Genomic DNA, 17,593 nt, shown 5'->3' on the forward strand with positions numbered 1-17,593 from the left:
CTGCTGGTGCGCTAGGTGCGCTAATGTGCATAAAATATCATTATCTGTTTGCAGGTACAGGATTGAAGGAAAACACAAAACACAACATGGACAAAGTATGGACTGCAATGTACCTGGGGCAGGAAACAGAAAATAAAGATTGCCTCGGGGGGGGGGGAGAGAAGAATACATTTGGAGTGTATGTTTGAAGTGATAAGGAACTTTGGCTTCCCTCTGCATGCTCTCACTGGTGATATTGCTCACAATGCCTGTCTCCACAAACTCTAAATTTTATATTATATTAGAGAAATATAGGTAGAGAACAGCTTCCCACCTTGCTAACAAAAGGAATCAGATATGAGCCATGAAATATCTTCACCTTGGAGCATCATAGCCAAGGACTTCTGTACAATGAACAATCAATATCACCCTGTGCTTCTTGGATTCTATTCTTATTCTGAGGGGAGCAGATGATCTTTAGCATGCAGTAATGGGAGCTGGGTGATGTTATTTCAACATTTACCAATCACAGAATTCCAGGGAGAATAATTATATGAAATAGACCTTAGTTTGCCCATCAGTAATTTGCTGAGTTTGCCATCTCAGCAATATTTGAATATGTCACATTCCTTTTGTATTGCAGTCAACCTGACAACCATGTGGAAGCAAATGTCAGAAACTCCAAGAAAATGAAGGCATTTGTTGGCCTCATTAGCTGCAGAAATATAATGAAATAAGCCCTACATAAAAGCAAACAAATAGGAACAAAATGAATAGTGACATCAACAAGCAAAGTCAGAGTATGAAAGAAGACCAAGCCTGAAATGCCAATTAGAATACAATTAACACCTAATGTCAAGACACAGAAGCCATATTTATACAACACAGGTCTTGTGTTCAAATGTTCATAGGAGCAGGATTACACCCACTGCCCCCTTTTCCACATGTTCATTGTAATCCATAGCCTATCGGATCAGAATTTATGATGGATGCATGGAGGTTAGTCTGGGCCAATGGGCACAATTCCAATTCCTTCGTGTGTCTTCATACAGCATGCATATGATGCCCAGACAGGTGATGGGTAAATCCAGAAAATGACACCTCCCCACAGTGTGTATATAATCACTTTGTAGGTAATGAGGATTGCCCTTCCCAGTTTGTAGGACTATACATACAACCAGTTTACCAATTGGTGACAAGCGAACTATGGCAAAATGGATCACAGCAGTACCACATCCTTTGTGCTGCAAAATATTATTGCCCCTCTTCCATCAGCTGAGCTGCTGAGATGTGCAGAAAGGCATATCCCACTGACTGTAGTGACTAGGCAAATTATATTTGTTGTTGTTTAGTCGTGTCTGACTCTTCATGACCCCATGGACCAGAGCATGCCAGGCAGTCCTGCTTCCACTGCCTCCTGCAGTTTGGTCAAACTCATGCTGGTAGCTTCGAGAACACTGTCCAACCATCTCGCCCTCTATCGTCCCCTTCTCCTTGTGCCCTCCATCTTTCCCAACACCAGGGTCTTTTCCAGGAAGTCGTCTCTTCTCATGAGGTGGCCAAAGTATTGGAGCCTCAGCTTCAGGATCTGTCCTTCCAGTGAGCACTCAGGGCTGATTTCCTTCAGAATGGAGAGGTCTGATCTAAAAATAGCCCAGAAATGGCTTTTGGGGGATGATTTTGGCAAAACTAAAAAAACCAACTCAACTTTTTTTCACTGTTTGAAATATGGTACCTGTCAGGGCTGCCTCAGGTCCCAGCTCACAAAGGACCAATGCCAGTTTCTCTTTATATACAGAAGTCTTTATTGCAGTTCATTTTCGGTTTGACAGCCGCGGCGCGCAGCCCTACGTCTGAAACCCTAGACCGTTGAAGCTCCGTCTGAGTCCGTTCCTCCCAGACACCAGTTCAAGACCCTTGCCTTGCTCCACCTCTTCCTTTGCTCTCTCTTACGCTGGGTCCTCCTGCCCGCTGGGGTTTCGCCCTTCCTAGATTCTTCTGACGCTGATTCCCCTGATTGTTCTCCCTCCCTCCGGCGGGCTTCAGGACCTGGTTCCGAATCCGGGCTTCCTGCTGTCCCGCGCGCCTGTACATTTGAACTTGGCGCGCGCGCCCAGCCCCCAACCTTTCGTCTGACCGTTACACTGCTCCTGTTGCTGCTTTCCTCCTCTTCGGGGAGATTAGCTGGCTCTGACTTCCCCTCCATTCCCCCTCTCTCCGATGGAGGCGTGGTCAGCCCTGACTCATCTCCTCTCCCTGCTGGAGGAGACGCTGGCCCTGACCCACGGGAACCTTCCCCACCCCCCGCTATGCTCTGGTGGGGAAGCTGGTCCTGATCTCCAGCTGCTGCTTTGGGAGTCCCCGCTGGCCCCTTGCTTCTGGTGCGTCCCCCCTGGGACCCCCCCTTGCCCTGACCACCGGCGCCCCCTTCTGGGAATCCTCTGATTCGCTGGAGAGGCTCATGGAATCTCTCGGGTCCCTGTCATCCCCCCCCCCCGCTGTCCTCAGATTCTTCCCATTCGCTCTCCATCTCCTGTCTCCACTGTGCCTCTGTCCCTGAGCCCCTGACAGTACCCCTAACAAACTGTTGAAATTCTGGCTTCTGCACTGAAGAATTAGAAAAATCCTTCCAGATTTATTTGATTGTGATATCTGGACCACACCTTTTTTGCTCGTACCAAATACTTCCAGCCACATATATTTGTCGGCATCTCCGTTATGACCAAGCTTCTTCAGTATCATCTACCTGATATCCTGTTGTCATCAGTGTGTCTACAGGGTTAGCATCCATCAGGTTCAGTTTGGTTAACAGCAATTTTCTGTGACTGGTGTACTAAAATATTACCATCTTGGTCTCTCTTTATTTCCAGATATAGGTAGTTGGTTACCTCACCAAGATCCTTCATGTCAAAGTGCTCTTTCAGTAGAGCTAGGGTGCTATTGTACATCTTGACATCCCTCCAAAAGAAAAGAATATCATCAACATAAAATAAGCAATACAGCTTCTGTTGCCCTTCCTTTACCTTGCTGAAAACCTAGAGAAAACAACACTTCAGTGAGTTTAGACTGCCAGCATCGTGCACTTTGTTTGAGATTGTATAGGGACTTCTTCAGAGAACAAACAAATCCCTGTTTTACCTGTACGCCATCAGGTGGAAGCATATAAAGTGATTCACCTAAGGTTCCGTACAAAAATGCTGTATTCACATCGTGATGAGAAATGTGTAGATTCTCTTCTGCAGCAAGTTTGAGCATAAGCCTAATGCTCTCATATCTCATGGTGGGTGAGTAGGTCTCATGATAGTCTTCTCCTGGTATCTGTGAAAAACCTATGGCTACCAATCTGGCTTTGTGTCTGACTATCTTGCCATTTTGGTCTGTCTTTGCTTTGACGACCCATTTGCTGTCAAGCAATTTCATCCCTGGAACTGTTTGTTGTTGTTTTTTAAAAAAATATTTATTACTTTTAAACCTTACAAAAAGGAAAGAAGAAGAAACATTAACACATTAAACAAAACAAAAGTAAAAACAGTTCAAAAACACACATCATACCATCTCAATATCCTCTCTTTCATTCCCTTGTTTCATCAACCTCCTCTCACCTCCCTTTTTGTATTCCATTTCTATTAATTGTTTCAGCAAATCCTTTCCATCTTTCTCTATTTGCTGTCATATGGTTATCTTAACATATTTTAACCTTATTTTCCATTAAAACTATAATACTTATTTATGCTTAATTCCTTAAAACATTTCTACTAAAGCCATATAATTTCCTTCCAACATTTTTCTAACATTCATTAATTTTACATTATTTCCATATATAGATTTTTAACTTTTTCCAATATTCTTCCACCGTCTCTTCTCCCTGGTCTCGGATTCTGCCCGTCATTTCTGTCAATTCCATATAGTCCATCAACCTGGTGATCTTCTGTCCGAGGCTCTTAACTCTTTTCCAAGTCCCTTCTGCGAGTCTTCTTCATGTTTATACATGCACTTTACTTTGTCTTCTCCTGATCTTGTTCTTATTTTCCTTCCTTTGATGCTGAAAAGTAAATCTTGAGGAAATTCCCACCTAGCAATGTTTTTATTCCTTCTCTACAAATCAGCCAAATCTCCATAGTTAAAACTAAAATTCACAAGATATTTCCAGTCGTATTTCAAAGTTCCTCCAAGTCTGGCAGTCCCCACAACTCCAGTCTCCTCCTGACCCAAGTCCAAGTCCCAAAAGTCGATAAATCCCTGCATGAAGAGATCTGTCCAACTTTCCTTATCCAGTCCAAGCGGGGCTCCAATCCTCAAAGTCTGGCTTTCTCTACATTCAGTCATAAAAGGCATCCACTTATAGTCATCAAATTGCATCTGTGAGGCTGGGGCTCTAACAACTTTCTCCCTTCACCTCAATTTGCCACGTCAAGGTAGATCCCTGTATTGATTCCTGAATAGTTTCTGTATTAATATTCACTTTTTGTCTCAAGTTAGTCACTTTTTGTTCCAAGTTATCAATTTTTATAATCATCACATCCGTCTTCCTATGGAGCTGTTCCAGTGAGTCATTAATCTTACATAATGCAACCACTAAGGCCTCTTCTGTCAACATTCTTAACAGTCCAAGGTCAATCCCAGATTCTCACAGTCTTGTCTTACAGCTGGAAATTCCCCGCTCAGCTCATGTAACAATTTCAAAGGCTTCCTCTAGGGGAAAACAATTTCTATTTGTATCAATCCTTTTAAGCACAATTCAAACAATAAAGTTAGTTTCAATTTTCAATTACATTTACTCCTTTTTAAACGTAGGAGACAATGGAAACAATGTATTTCTCTTCTTTAACTTACTGTCAACAAACAATCTATTCACAGTCAATGAACATATCCAAAACTTCAGTCCTACTAGCAGCCCGTTTCCAGGTTCAGAGTGGTGGTAATTTGACTTTCTTCACTCTCTCCTGCAGGCTTACGCGGTCTAAAAATTCCCCCCTCTCCTCCTGCTTCCAAGGGGGGGTTTGATGATTTTAGCCGATGGAAGTTTAATCCTTTATGAAAAGCTTTCCAATACTTTAGCTTGCAGCCTTTTTGCTCCAGTCTATTTACAAAAGGGGAAGGCGGACTTCCTGTTTGAAACCTCTCCGTTTCGGTACCAAATTAAGGCGTTTAAAAATCCAATTTTCCGTTCTACTCACGGGTAGTTGTTTTAAAATCGAATTGTCCACAGGAAAAAGTCAGCGCTCTCCGGCAACAGCAATGCAGCTTCACTCCGTGAAAGAAGCAGTCAATTCGAAGCACCGCGCCACTCACCCCACGTCGCTCCAGATCCCTGAAACCGGGTTTCCCCATGAGTAGGGGAGGCGCAAAAGGTGCCAGCCGAATCCCACGTTCACAGGCTTCTCCCGCCTGTGATTTTTTGTGGGTCCCCGCCTTCGCCGTGGCGGTCAGACCCTAATTTCCATGAAGCGAATTCCTCCCGGCCAGAGGAATTCAGCCATTACCAGAGGCGCTAACCCGGAAGTCCATCCCTGGAACTGTTTGAACTAGCTCCCATGTTTTGTTCCTCTCTAAGGTATCAAGCTCAGCCTTCATGGCAGTTAACCATGGCACTGCATCCTTCGAATCTAAAGCCTGGATCTCTTGGAAGCTTGAAGGTTCAAATACCTTCTTGGAGCTATTAACAACAGTTACAGCTTTTGCTGCTTTAGCAAATTCATCAGCAAATCTCTTTGGAAGTCTATCTTTTGTGGCTCTTTCTCTCCTCTTCTTTCTTAGGAGAAAAGTGGTTCCTCCAATTCTCGATCAGAGCCTTCAGAGGGACGCAAAGAGGCCTTAGCACTCTTGAAATCCTCTGAACCATCCGAGTCAGTTTCAGAATCAGAATCAGAACCTTCATCAGTGGGTGTGGGGTTTTGCTGTTGTTTATCCTCAGTCTCTTCACTGTCATCAGGATAACATTGGAAAATCCCCACATGCTCCCCCCATTTGGCATTGTACTCAACTTCTAGTGAGCCTAACTGGGTTAGAGTCAGTCATCATTACTCTGTAAGAACCTTTCTGATATCCTAGAAAGATACCATGCAAACCATGTTTGCCTAACTTGGAGATTTGTGGTGTGTAAACCCACATGTCAGAAACAAAAATTATCATGTGCTTGATGTATGGTTTCTTGCTAAAAATCTTTTCATAGGGGGTACAACCAATCGCTGATGATAATCTGTGATTATAAGTATAAACAAAACAGACGAGCGCTTGTGCCCAATAACTCTCTGGAAGATTGGCATCATGCAGTAAGGTTTTCAAGCCTTGAAGCAAAGTTTGGTTTGCCCTTTCACAAAGTCCATTCACCCAGGAGGCCGTGGACTTGAAAGGTCATGTTGAATTCCTTTCTCAGTCAGAAAACCTTCAATCTGCTGAGAAGTGAATTCTCCTCCTCAATCTGTAAACAAACATTTCACCTTTTATCATGCACATTTTGCAACCAAGCACAGAATTCCTTGAACCTAGGAAACGCTTCTGATTTCTGCTTGAGATTGAACACATGAATATACCTGGAATATGAATCAGTGAGAACCATAAAGTACCTGGCTCCACCCAAAGAGGGTCCTAGTGGACCAACGAGATCTAGACATCTTCTGGACCTTTGGGTGAAGCGTGAGACCATAGCCTTGTGTTGTGTTGTCCTGGACTTAGGACCTTTGCTTTTGCCTTTTCCGCGCATTGAGCTTTCGCTGCGCTGCTCTGTTGCCTTGGCATATTTGCATTCCCTCTTCACGTGGCCGAGACGTCCAAAGGAGTAGCATTTCACTGCCTTCAAAGCTTTGGTGCCATCTAGTGGTTGCACTGCATTCTGGGATGACATCTGTGAGGACTCCCTCTTGGTGATGCAGCTAGCACTACACCGATCCGTTTCATTTAACACCACAGCAGTAACATGCGCTACTGTTAACTGAGCAGTAGGCAAAACAGCAAGCTGGCTGGCAATCACTTTCCAACTTGAACCCAAAGAATGTAGAATCATGAAGGAATACACAGCCTCTGGAAAGGTGATTCCACGCTGTTGCAACTCATGCCTGAGATTCTGCATTTCCATGAGGTGAGCACGTACATCTGCTCCATCAGCAAGTGCCATATCATGCAACTTGGCATAAAATAACAAAGAAGCTCCGCCTCTGTTCTTAAATGTGACTGTTGGAGACTGTCCCACATCTCTTTGGCTGAAGCCTTGTCACGCAAAAGACATAACTCTTCAGGAGACACGATAAGCGTCAGAGTCCCCCTTGCTTTGGAATCCTTAGCCTCCCAGTCTTCGGTTATTGGAGCTGGGGGGGGCGGGGGCGTCTGATATCACATGAAACGGACCCTTTTTTCTTAGCAGAGCTTCTGCATACTGCACCAAGTTCTGATAATTACCCTTGGAAAGCTTTGGGATCCCCAACGCAAAATGAAGAGCCTCCTGTACTTTTGGATTAGCCATCTTGTGTCTATAAAGCAGGCTGTGTCTGTTTACATGCTGTATTCCAAAAGCACACTGCATGAGGCTTTCGCTTTCTCCTGCCGCTGCTGGTAAGTGCTTTGGCTAGAAGTTCAAAGTCCACCCTTCATGCCATTAATTAGGGACTGGCAGGCTTCCCGGGGCTTGAGCACATACCTCTCATCAATCTTCTTGACACGCAGAGAAGATAAGAGCTGAATTCCGTTCTTCTGGGCCCATAACCAAAAATGTTGGCATCTCCGTTACAACCGAGCTGATAAAGCTCATCTTCCGGAATCGCCCTCCGACGTGATTAACGACCTGAGCCTTTGATGAGGCCACAGGCACATTCCCATTCAGCAGAGAATCAAATTCCACTGTTCGACAGTGGAATTTGCTGCCAAGGAGTGTGGTGGAGTCTCCTACTTTGGAGGTCTTTAAGCAGAGGCTTGACAACCATATGTCAGGAGTGCTCTGATGGTGTTTCCTGCTTGGCAGGGGGTTGGACTCGATGGCCCTTGTGGTCTCATCCAACTCTATGATTCTATGATTCTATGAAAGCAGCACAGGGAAGTGATGAGATTTATGGCTACATGGCTAAAGAGTTTTATTTCTCGTTACGCAGACAGAAAAGAAACATCCTCTCTCTATGAAAACAGAGTGCAACTGAACAACAAAGGAACAAAGGAAAAAGAAACTAGTAACGTCACATCTGTCTCCCGTCTCCCATGAGACTTCCAACAGCCTGGACTGTCTCTGGAATGTGTGGAATGTAAACAGAGTCTTGTGACTCCAAAGCTCTGCTCAGCGGCAAACAGAAACTAACAATATTTGGTTATTGATGGCTTGCCCTGTTCTGAATCAGAGTGAAATCTCTTGAAGTAACGTTTATTTTGTCTGCCAGCTTCCACTTTAATTCACTTTCCTAGTGCTAGCCCCAGATGAATGTCATCTAAGATCATTCAGGCACACTATCTTGAAGTGTGTGTGATACATGAATAGCTGAGACCTTAAAAGTTTAAGCTCACTATCAAAAAAACGAAGTTCACGGCCATGGTCCCATCACCTCCTGGGAAATAGAAGGGGAAGAAATGGAGGCAGTGAGAGATTTTACTTTCTTGGGTTCCATGATCACGGCAGATGGTGACAGCAGTCACGAAATTAAAAGACGCCTGCTTCGTGGAAGGAAAGCAATGACAAACCTAGACAGAATCTTAAAAAGCAGAGAAATCACCTTGCCAACAAAGGTCTGTATAGTTAAAGCTATGGTTTTCCCAGTAGTGATGTATGGAAGTGAGAGCTGGACCATAAAGAAGGCTGATTGCCGAAGAATTGATGCTTTTGAATTATGGTGCTGGAGGAGACTCTTGAGAGTCCCATGGACTGCAAGAAGATCAAACCTCTCCATTCTGAAGGAAATCAGCCCTGAGTGCTCACTGGAAGGACAGATCCTGAAGCTGAGGCTCCAAGACTTTGGCCACCTCATGAGAAGAGAAAACTCCCTAGAAAAGACCCTGATGTTGGGAAAGATCACAAGGAGCACAAGGAGAAGGGGGTGACAAAGGACGAGATGGACGGACACGACTAAACGACTAAACAACAACAACAACAATGAGAGGGATATTATAAATAATAGACAACTAATACCAGAGACCTTACTTGCCAAAGGTCTGTTTCAGAAACTCACAGGTGTTATGCAGAGGTGGGTTTAAGATGTAACTTAAATCCATGGAGACGCCAAGGGGGGGTGTGGAGAACAATGTGAAAGTGGAATATACAGAAGGTTTGTTTTGTCATAGAATGATAGAATCATAGAATGATAGAATCATAGAATCATAGAGTTGGAAGAGACCACAAGGGCCATCGAGTCCAACCCCCTGCCAAGCAGGAAACACCATCAGAGCACTCCTGACATATGGTTGTCAAGCCTCTGCTTAAAGACCTCCAAAGCAGGAGACTCCACCACACTCCTTGGCAGCAAATTCCACTGTCGAACAGCTCTTACTGTCAGGAAGTTCTTCCTAATGTTTAGGTGGAATATTCTTTCTTGTAGTTTGGATCCATTGCTCTGTGTCCGCTTCTCTGGAGCAGCAGAAAACAACCTTTCTCCCTCCTCTATATGACATCCTTTTATATATTTGAACATGGCTATCATATCACCCCTTAACCTCCTCTTCTCCAAGCTAAACATGCCCAGCTCCCTTAGCTGTTCCTCATAAGGCATCGTTTCCAGGCCTTTGACCATTTTGGTTGCCCTCCTCTGGACACGTTCCAGTTTGTCAGTGTCCTTCTTGAACTGTGGTGCCCAGAACTGGACACAGTACTCCAGGTGAGGTCTGACCAGAGCAGAATACAGTGGCACTATTACTTCCCTTGATCTAGATGCTATACTCCTATTGATGCAGCCCAGAATTGCATTGGCTTTTTTAGCTGCCGCGTCACACTGTTGGCTCATGTCAAGTTTGTGGTCAACCAAGACTCCTAGATCCTTTTCACATGTACTGCTCTCAAGCCAGGTGTCACCCATCTTGTATTTGTGCATCTAATTTTTTTTGCCCAAGCGCAATACTTTACATTTCTCCTTGTTAAAGTTCATCTTGTTTGCTTTGGCCCAGTTCTCTAATCTGTCAAGGTCGTTTTGAAGTGTGATCCTGTCCTCTGGGGTGTTAGCCACCCCTCCCAGTTTGGTGTCATCTGCAAATTTGATCAGGATGCCCTTGAGTCCATCATCCAAGTCGTTGATAAAGATGTTGAATAAGACCGGGCCCAAGACAGAACCCTGTGGCACCCCACTAGTCACTCTTCTCCAGGATGAAGAGGAACCATTGATGAGCACCCTTTGGGTTCGGTCAGTCAGCCAGTTACAAATCCACTGAGTGGTAGCATAGTCAAGACCGCATTTTACCAGCTTCTTTACAAGAATATCATGGGGCACCTTGTCAAATGCCTTGCTGAAATCAAGGTAGGCTACATCCACTGCGTTTCCTTCATCTACCAGGCTTGTAATTCTGTCAAAAAACGAGATCAGGTTAGTCTGACATGACTTATTTTTCAGAAATCCATGCTGACTATTGGTGATCACAGCATTCCTTTCTAGGTGCTCACAGACTGTTTGCTTAATGATCTGTTCCAGAATCTTCCCTGCTATTGATGTCAGACTGACTGGGCGGTAATTATTTGGGTCCTCTCTTTCCCCCTTTTTGAAAATAGGGACAACATTTGCCCTCCTCCAGTCTGCCGGGACTTCGCCTGTTCTCCAGGAATTCTCAAAGATGACTTCCAGTGGTTCTGAGATCACATCTGCCAGTTCTTTTAATACTCTTGGAAAGCAGTTCATCTGGCCCTGGAGACTTGAATACATCTAAACTAGCCAAGTATTCTTGTACTATCTCCTTAGTTATTCTGGGCTGTGTTTCCTTTGCTGAATCATTTGCTCCAAATTCTTCAGGTCGGGCATTGTTTTCTTTATCGGAGAAGACTGAGGCAAAGAAGGCATTGAGGAGTTCAGCCCTTTCTGTGTCCCCTGTTTGCATTTCACCATCTTCTCCTCTGAGTGACCCCACTGTTTCTTTGTTCTTCCTTTTGTTACGAACATACCCATAAAAGCCTTTTTTGTTGCTTTTAACCTCTCTAGCAAGCCTGAGTTCATTCTGTGCTTTAGCCTTTCTGACTTTGTGTCTACATGTGCTGGCTATTTGTTTGAATTCCTCTTTGGTGGTTTCCCCCCTTTTCCATTTTTTGTACACATCCTTTTTTAATCTTAATTCAGTTAAAAGTTCTTTAGATAGCCACCCTGGCTTCTTTAGGCACCTTCCATGTTTCCGTCTCATTGGTATTGCCTGACGTTGTGCTTTTACTATCTCCCTCTTAACAAACTCCCAGCCATCATGAACTCCCTTTCCTTTTAGTATTGCTGTCCATGGGATCTCACCCAGCACTTCCCTAAGTTTTATGAAGTCGGCTTTCTTAAAGTCAAGAAATTGAGTCCTAGTATGCTTGGCTGCTCCTTTCCTCTGTATAGTAAACTTCAGAAGAGCATGATCACTCGCGCCTAATGATCCTTCCACATCTACCCCACTAACCAGGTCATCAACATTGGTTAGGACCAGATCGAAAATGGCTGTTCCTCTTGTTGCTTCTCCCACTTTCTGGACAATGAAGTTGTCTGCAAGGCCAGTGAGGAATCTGTTTGACCTTATGCTCTTGGCTGAGTTTGACGTCCAACAAATATCCGGGTAATTGAAGTCCCCCATTACTACTATCTCCCTTCCTTTTGCATGTTTGGCCATCTGTTCCAGGAAGGCATCATCTATGTCCTCCGTTTGGCTTTGGGATCTATAGTAAACTCCCACAATGAGGTCTCTGTTATTCTTCTCTCCCTTAATTTTGACCCAAATGCTCTCACTTTGGCTTTGAGGTTCTAAATCTTGGATCTCTTCACAGGTATACACATCCCTGACATATAACGCCACTCCTCCTCCTTTCTTGTCTGGTCTGTTTCTCTGAAATAGATTGTATCCCCCCATTATTACATTCCAATCGTGGGACTTATCCCACCAGGTTTCAGTGATGCCTATTATGTCATATTTAGTTTGCTGTACCAAGAGCTCAAGCTCATCTTGTTTATTTCCCATGCTTTGCGCATTAGTGTACAGACATTGAAGTCCATTAATCATTCCCCCGTGTCTCTTATTTAAGGATTTTTTCCTCCCACCACTAGGTCCGCGTGCTGTTTGCTCCATTTGGTCTATGACATTTGGATGATCATCTTCATTAATTGATAGACTCCTACCTTCAGGAGCACTGTCTCCCTCCCCCACATTAGTCAGTTTAAAGCCCTCCTGATGAGGTTTCTGAGATTTTTGGCAAAAACATTTCTCCCAACCGTTGTGAGGTGCAGCCCATCACTTGCCAGAAGTCCATCTTCAAGAAACTGCAGTCCGTGATCTAAGAATCCAAACCATTCCTGTTTACACCATTTGCGAAGCCAGCTGTTCACTTCCACTATTTTCCCCTCTCTCCCTGGGCCACGTCGTTCAACTGGGAGGACAGACGAGATGACAATTTGTGCATTTAGTTGCTTCAATTTCCTGCCGAGAGCCTCGTAGTCTCTTTTGATCTTCTGGAGGCTATTGCTTGCAGTGTCATTGGTTCCCACATGAACCAAGAGGAAGGGGTATTTGTCAGTGGGTTTTATGATTCCTTGCAGTCGTTCAGTTACATCTTGGATCTTAGCCCCGGGGAGACAGCACACTTCCTGAGACATCTTGTCAGGCCCACAGATCACTGCTTCTGTTCCCCTCAGTAGGGAATCCCCTATCACCACTACACGCCTCCTCTTGGGTTTGGTCGGGGTTCTTCCGTGAGCTGTCCGTTCCAAGGTCGCCTGCACATTCCCTGAGGACTGACTTTGCTGCTCGTCTTCATATGCCTGATCGACTGTAATGAGGGAGAGATCCTCAAATGGAGTCTGCTCTTCGTCTTCCATGCTAGGGGAGAGGACCTCAAAGCGATTGTGTATTTCTAAACAATCAGAGTGAACCCTGGGCTTCCTACTTCTTTGAGTCACGTTTCTCCATATATCTGGCTCCTGTGTTGGTGAACTAGCCTCCTTCTCAGGGGAGTCCCCTGTCTCCTCCTTGGTGGGGACGGTGTGCTCTGTTGCTTCCAAGAAGAGCTCCAGCTCTCTAATTCTTTGGAGCGTAGCTACACGTTCCTCCAGTTAAGGAATTGTTATTTGTATTAGCTCTGTTTCTGAAGTCTGGGGAAAACAGCCTTGAATATATATAACCATGTTTGCATTGGTTACAGGAACTGAAAACATTATACATGCTGAACACACTAGCAAATATCACTGCAAATGCCAACATTGTTTTTAGTATAAAGCTTAATTATGTTCTAATGGTGGCCAGAGGAAAATCTAGATGCTTTATTGAGGAAAGAACAAGAAAGTGTTTATGCAGAGATATTATTGCACACCTTTCTATCTTTTGTGTGCAGTGATAATTTGGGGGCAAATACACTTAATTAAAATGGTTTTGGCAGAGTATGTTAATTAATTAATGCTACCAAAATACTTTGAAGATTAAAGGCATTAGAGAAAAAACTGCAATGTGTACCTTGTAGCTACTGTTGGCCAAACCATGCTAATATAGCTGGACATAAGGAAAGAAACTGTCGGGCAAAACAATGCAGATTTCACTATGCCAAATGTGCATGTACAAAGAATGAGCACACATTATAGTGACACAGGCCAGAAGATTCAGAAAGATATTGGATGCTCAATGAACGTAATCAGAAACAGATTTATTTGAGGCTATCAAGTTGGGCATTACTCTAAGTATGACAACCAGGTTGCTCAGCAGATGTTGTTGTTGTTTAGTCGTTTAGTCGTGTCCGACTCTTTGTGACCCCATGGACCAGAGCACGCCAGGCACTTCTGTCTTCCACTGCCTCCCGCAGTTTGGTCAGACTCATGTTTGTAGCTTCGAGAACACTGTCCAACCATCTTGTCCTCTGTCGTCCCCTTCTTCTTGTGCCCTCAATCTTTCCCAACATCAGGGTCTTTTCCAGGGAGTCTTCTCTTCTCATGAGGTGGCCAAAGTATTGGAGCCTCAGCTTCACGATCTGTCCTTCCAGTGAGCACTCAGGGCTGATCCTTAAGAATGGATACGTTTGATCTTCTTGCAGTCCATGGGACTCTCAAGAGTCTCCTCCAGCACCATAGTTCAAAGGCATCAATTCTTCGGCAATCAGCCTTCTTTATGGTCCAGCTCTCACTTCCATACTCAGCAGATATTTCCCATGAATACTTCAGTTTAAAAGTATATTCATATTACTTGGCAACATACATGTTTCTATCAAATTTGAAACATTTCTGTCGCCACCAACAAGAAAGGAAGCAATCTCTTGTTTTTATGAAATATTTACTTCTAATTAATGTACAGTTTAGCTCCCCGTTAACCTTTCTCTATTTATTAGTTTCCGTCTTACCGGCCCCTAGTCCCTGGGTCAGTTGTCTCTGCTGCATGGTCTTCCCTTTCCTTGTAGCAGTGGGTGGCACTGCTTTGCAGTGGTCTCTGGGTGGCCGTCTCCGTAGAGCAGTGCTTGAAGGATCCAGCTTGGTTCTGTGAAGCCTTCAATGTGAGGTTCCACAGGGGTCAATCTTATCCCCCATGCTGCTAGACATCTGAAATATGAAAGGGCTGAGTTAGGGTGTGTTCCATCATCAAGCTGGTGACACACAGCTATCTTCCTCCTCTACATCTGCATTTGTGGCAGTGGATGTTCTGGATTGTGTCTGGCTGTAATAATGGACTGGATGAGAGCCAACAAACTGAAGCTCAATCCAGATAATACTGAGGTAGTGCTATGGGGCAGTGCTAGATGGATGGGACTCAACATGTTCTGGATGGGCTTGCATTGCCCTCAAAGGAGCTGGCATGCAGCTTGGAGGTACTTCTGTATTCTTTACTGTCACTGGAGGCACAAGTAGGTTCACTGGCAGTTTCAACTGGTGCCCCAGCTGCTACCCTATATAGACAGCTTGAGTTGCCGAACCTGTGGTAACCTCTAGGCTAGATTACTGCAATATGCTGTACACGGGGGTGCCTTTGAAGACAGGCCATACATTTAGTGCAGTGTAGACTGTGCAGAATTCAGAGGCCGTATTATTGTCTAGGACCAGAAGGTCGGGTGATATTGCACTGTTTCTGACCTGACTGCACTGGCTACTAATTAATCTCTGGGCTCAATCCAAAGTACTGGCTTTGAACTTTAAAGCCCTTTATGGCTCAGGAGCATGAGATCTCAAGGACCACCTCTCTTTGAAAGCCCCCTTGCTGCTTTTGGAACTTCCAGTTTGGGGCACTTTAAAGAGCAGGACTGGGCTCTTTGCAAAAAGCTTTCAGACAGCTCCGTGCTATGATTTGAAGTCCCAAGAATCGGGGCTTCAAAGCACAGCACATCTTACTAATGTCAGGTGATTGACAGGTGGGCTACCCCACCCACCTGTCAAATTTGTCGCAACAGGAGGGGGAAGGAGATAATGATCGGTCCCAACCTTCAGAAAAGGTTCCCTACCCTTGCCTTCATGTTATGAAGCACAGTTGTTATCTTGCAAACCACACTGCCGGTGATGGAGTTGTTCTTCTTGCCATCTCTTTCACTATTTTATTACCTTTATGGATTTTAATGAATACCATTTATTCTTTTTGACAATTTCCATCCATGAACCGCTAAGCTAAACAGCTGTTTGAATACACTCCACATATATCATTTAAGAAATGTCACAACAGTACTCAAGAATTTGAAATGCCTTGTTGTCATCTATTCTGCCTCACTGACAGGCAGAAGCCAAAATTCAATCAGAATGCTGTTGTTTTCACAAGATGTAAATGTTAAAGTCACTTTGATGTTCTTGATACCAGCATTTGCTAAAAAAATGGTGATCTGGAAATGCTAGTGCCCATTCTGCAACCCACCATAAAATCCATGAATTCACTTACAACTCATTCACTGAGCAGTGTGGGCTGTCAGGCCTGGAGTCCAATGCAGCGTCAGTTGGCAGTGAAGTTAACTCTTTCTTCAAGGACACAACATACAACTCAGCAACTATTCCCAGCAGGTCTTGCCCCTATAGAGCGGTTGCCTGGATTGAAGGTCCTTGCCTTCCACCTCTCCCGGATGTTTCCCAAGCAGTCTCAAACTGTGTCTGCCCACCTCTGACCTCTGTTCTGCCCTTCTCATTCTCCTGCACGTTCTTGGAGACCGGAGGGGGGGGGAGCTTGTCGCAGCAGGAGATGGAGAGTCCCGGGATTCTTTAGCAGCCCCTTGACCCCACTCCTTTGCTTCAGCTTCAGAGTCTGAATTGTTCCCTTTCACAGGTTCCTCTGACTCACAAAACTCTGTCGCCCCTTCAGTATCCAGCCCCTCCTCCCAATCTTCCCCCTCTAACCTCTTCAGTGTCCCACCACCAATCCCTGCCTTCTGATCCTTCCTCCTCTGGGATTTCCCTTGGGGGTTCCCCAGCTGACACCTTTCACCACTCCTCACCATCTAGCCAGTCCCTAACATGGACTCACAAAGTCCGCTGCCGAGTATTTATGTGCAGAGCAAGGAGGATCTGGTATTTTCTGCATGGTGCAAAAGTGCACATGCTGTATGGGTTGCAGACATCAAGGTGGTATCATCATGAGATTGCAAGTGATTTTAAACAAAATATCGGGGAGGGGGTGGAAATGGGAGAATGATGGTATTATGAGAATGCACAAGGTGAGTTCCTATGGTGATTCACTGGAGGCCACCAATGGTTCCTTGTAAGTGCTGCTGGATGGGCAAGAAACACAGCAAAGTGCCAGAGGTACAAAGACTGTTAGCTCAGCATTGTGGTCTTGCAGTGGCTGGTGGCACCCAGATGTGGGCCATGATTTAGCTTAAATGGAGCAGAGTTAGAGGCTGGGGTTTCCTTAGGAACCCCCTAACCATCATAATTCAAGCACTTTTAAACCCCTTGATGGATATTATTTTTTCCAGAAATAGGGAGGGTTAAAAAGAAAAAGAAAGAAATTGGGAGGGAGTTAACACTCTTGTTTCCTGAGCTCTGATAGAATTGCTGATCCACAATAGAGGAATGATCACCTCTCTAATAAAAGTATTTAGATTCAGAAGATTGCCCAAGGTTGGGGAATACCTGAAAACCCCAAAGTTTCCTAGCAAGTGGGCTGAAACAGCACATCCCAGTGTGCTATTTTTGTGAAAAATGTCACTCTCCTCCCTATAACCTTGACTGAAGCTTAAAATGAGTTGCAGCTTAATGGTGGAAGAGAAAGTATGGCTATAGAAAAGGAATCATGCTATATGAGTAAGAAAAAGAAACTAGACTCACGGCAGCTTTGGTTTCCACTAGCCCTTGACATCATATTTTACAATGACTACAGGAGCTATAAAGATTTCCAGGAAGGCCTCCCATCAATAGTCATCCTACTATTCACTGTGATTATCCAGCTGTAAAAATCACATCACCAGCAGATATTGTACCTAAGTCCAGGGAGTACAATATAACACCTCAAGTTTCCAGAATCCCATAAATCTTGGTGGCCTCCACTGGCTGCAAGTGCAATGATGGTGAAAGATCATACCTTTGCACCACTGTGTCCC

General features: G+C 44.6%; 1 long non-coding RNA gene across 8 annotated transcripts in view; it reads right to left on the bottom strand.

The window, feature by feature from the left end:
* The window catches only part of LOC309535362, a 183,976-nt gene that overhangs the window by 146,704 nt on the left and 19,679 nt on the right, over nt 1-17,593 (bottom strand). For 6 of the 8 annotated variants that reach the window (XR_014221211.1, XR_014221214.1, XR_014221215.1 and 3 more), the window contains exon 2: nt 14,429-14,624. The exons of the other annotated variants lie outside the window; for them this stretch is intronic. This is a non-coding gene — a long non-coding RNA (uncharacterized lncRNA). The remainder of the gene's footprint in view (nt 1-14,428; nt 14,625-17,593) is intronic. 8 annotated transcript variants of the gene reach the window in all.

This window comes from Podarcis vaucheri (genome assembly GCF_965113315.1).
Source record: "Podarcis vaucheri genome assembly, chromosome: 1".
NCBI classification, from domain to species: domain Eukaryota; kingdom Metazoa; phylum Chordata; class Lepidosauria; order Squamata; family Lacertidae; genus Podarcis; species Podarcis vaucheri.